The 3,175-nt window shown below is 42.9% G+C and overlaps 1 non-coding gene across 1 annotated transcript; it reads left to right on the plus strand.

Moving 5' to 3' along the window:
- The first annotated feature begins 2,525 nt into the window (after positions 1-2,525).
- LOC114619271 lies at positions 2,526-2,630 on the plus strand. The gene has a single exon (XR_003711097.1). It is a non-coding gene; the product is annotated as a U6 spliceosomal RNA (small nuclear RNA).
- Positions 2,631-3,175: the final 545 nt, after the last annotated feature.

Genomic DNA, 3,175 nt, shown 5'->3' on the forward strand with positions numbered 1-3,175 from the left:
AGAATTTACTTTACATTTCATTGCAGCTTCCTCTCCCTCCTCTCCTCCCAGTCCCTCCCTTTCCCCTCCCCTCCCACCATCTACTCCACCTCCCCTTCACCTTAGAAAAAGAGAGGCTTCCCGTAGTTATCAGCCAGCTTTGACATACCAAGTTGCAACAAGACTAGGCACACCTTCTTCTGTTAAGGATAGACAAGGCAGCCAGCCCAGTTAGGGGAAAGGGATCCAAAGACAGGAAATGAAGTCAGGGACAGCCCCTGCTCCCGCTTTAGATGTCCTACAGGAAGACTCAGCCGCACAACTGTTACATATGTGCAGAGGTCCACCCCATCACACGCATGCTCTCTGGTTGGCAGTTTCCTCTCTATGAGCTCCTATGGGTTCAGGTCAATAGATTCTGCGGGGGCGGGGTTTGTGTCCTTACCCTTCTGGCTCCTTTAATCATTTCTTTCCCATCTTCCACAGGATTTCCCAAGCTCCACCTAAAGTTTGGCTGTGGGTCTCTGCATCAGCTTCTATCAGTTCCTTCTTGAAGCCTCTCTGATATCAGTTATGCTGGGCTCCTGTCTGCAAGTATAGCAGAATATCATCATTCTGAGTGATGGACTTCCTCTCATGTCATGGGGCTCAAACTAGGCTAGTCATTACTTGGCCTTTCCCTCAAATTCTACTCTATCTTTTACCCATGCACATCTTGTAGGCAGGACAAATTGTGGTTTTGTGGCTCGGAATAATCCTCCCTTGCTGGTAGGAGTGCAAACTGATACAATCATTTGGGAAATTATTTTGGTAGTTTCTCAAAAAAATGAGAATAGTTCTATACAAGATCCAGCTATACTACTTCTGAGCATACATCTAAAAGATGTCTGACCATACCATAAGGACACTCACTCAAGTTTGCAGCAGCTTTATTTGTAGTGGCCAGAAACTGGAAACAACCTATATGTTCCTCAACTGAAGAATGTATAAAGAAAATGTGGTATATTTACACAATGGAGTATTACTCCGCCTTTAAAAACAGTGATATTATGAAATTATCAGGCAAATGGATGGAACTAGAAAATATCATCCTGAGTGAGGTAACCCAGACCCAGAAAGACAAACATGGTATGTACTCACTTGTAAGTGGATATTAGTCATAGAGACAGGATAAGCATGATACAAAACACAGACACAAAGAAACTAACTAACAAGGAGTGTCCAAGAGTGAGCTTGACTCTCACTAAGAAGGGGAAATAGAATAGAACTGGGGGTGGAGGGAGGGATGGGGAGGGGATGGGGACAGGAATGACAAAATTGAAGGGCGGATGAAAGGATAGAGTACTGGGAGAAGACAACTGGATTGGGGGCCATCTGTAAGACAAGCAAGAAACCTAGGACAATGGAAAGTCCTAGGAATCTATGAGAGTGACCTGAAGTGGAAACTTGAGGGTTCTTGGGAAAGTCAGTTGGACGGTGTTTTGCTGGAGCAAACTTGTGAAGGAACATTTAGCTGGCGTGGACACAGGTACAAAGCTAAGGCAGAGTTATGAAGGAACGTTTCGCTGAAACAGACACAGGTGAAAGGATGTTCTGCTAAAGCAAGCATGTGAAAGGACACATGATGAAGGATTCTTCACTAACAGCACGCATGTCTGCCTCACATTGCGTAGTTAAGCTCCATTTGTCAGGACTCCATAGAATGAAATGCACAAAAAAATAAAAAAATAAAAATAAACCTTCTGGTGGTGTGCTACAGTTTCTTGCCACTTCTGCAGACTTGGGCTGATTGGCAGAGTGATGTCAGCTGAGACAGACACATGTGCTGGGGTGAGACCAGGAGAGGACACATGATGTTTGAAGGGAGTATAAATAGAACTCAATGGACAGTGATGGAGGCTGAGCTGGACTTGCTTACAGAGCTAGCTGCGCAACGCTTGTTTGTCTCCCATCTTCTCTGAGAGTGGCACAGCCGAGAGCTTCTGGCATCCTTCCAGGTCCCTCATTCTGACTTGTACCAAGGCTGAGGCCTGGCTGCTAAGTCATGCCACCCCTGCTGCTATCCTAACACTACCGTACTGGACTGCTGGTGTATCCATGAGTGTTTGTGAGTGAATCCAGCTGCTGCTGCTAACCTGTAAACTGAACTGCTGATTTCCTGACAACACAGATGGGATTTGTTCCAAAGAGCCATTTCTAAACAGGTCCACTTCCTCTATACCCTTTCTTTTCTACTACCTCTGGTGGGTGGTAGGCTAAAAGAGAGGTTAAAGCATTTAAGAACCATCATTAAAAATAGGCTTTGAAAAAATTAAAGTCACAGTGACCCTAAGACTCCTGGCAATGAGAATATGGAGCCTGAACTGGCCGTCTCTTGTCATCAGGCAAGAGTTCCAATGGACAGATTGGAACACCAGTCTAGCAGAGTTTTTAAGGCAGTGTTCCCACAGAGAATATGGTTAATATGAAAGACAGTATTAGCTGTCCCTGAATGACATGTTCTTTTTCTTAGAATAACTTGAATTCAATTTTTTAAAAAAAATTTAGTGTTCAATTCAGCAGCACATATACTAAAATTGGAACAATGCAGAGATGATTAGAATGGCCCCTGCAAGAAAGACATGCAAATTCATGAAGTGTTCCATATTTTTTTCTAAAATATATAAAGAACTCAAAAAGAAACAGAAACAAAACTGGACATTAAGAAAACAAATAACTCAAAATAAAAATTGGGTACAGATCTAAACAGAGTATTCTCGATGCTCACAAATTATTACACAATAGTACACAATGTTCACAATAATCACAAATGGCCAAAAGGCACTTAGGACATGTTCAACCTCCTCAGCCATCAGGAAAATGCAAGTCAAATGGCTTTGAGATTTCATCTTAGACTTGGCAGCCGTCTCTCCAACCCCTGAACTTCTATTCTTATCTGGTAGTATTACTCATCCTTTCTTGAAGATGGCTGTGGCTATGTGCTTGAATTCTGGACAAGAAACCAATGGAATCATTGTATGGGGTTATAGACCATATTAACAGCTTCTCTCATAAGTGGTCATCCATTGTGTCTCATTCCTTGGTCTCTGTTTCTTGATCATCAGACATGGCTTCTAGTTGTGAATTATATCACAATTGGCTGAAAGCTTTGCCTTTTTCCAGCTAGAGTTTACCTGCTTCTCTGGGAGGTTTCTTT

The sequence above is a fragment of the Grammomys surdaster genome, unplaced genomic scaffold (assembly GCF_004785775.1).
Source record: "Grammomys surdaster isolate TR1022 unplaced genomic scaffold, NIH_TR_1.0 62, whole genome shotgun sequence".
NCBI lineage: Eukaryota > Metazoa > Chordata > Mammalia > Rodentia > Muridae > Grammomys > Grammomys surdaster.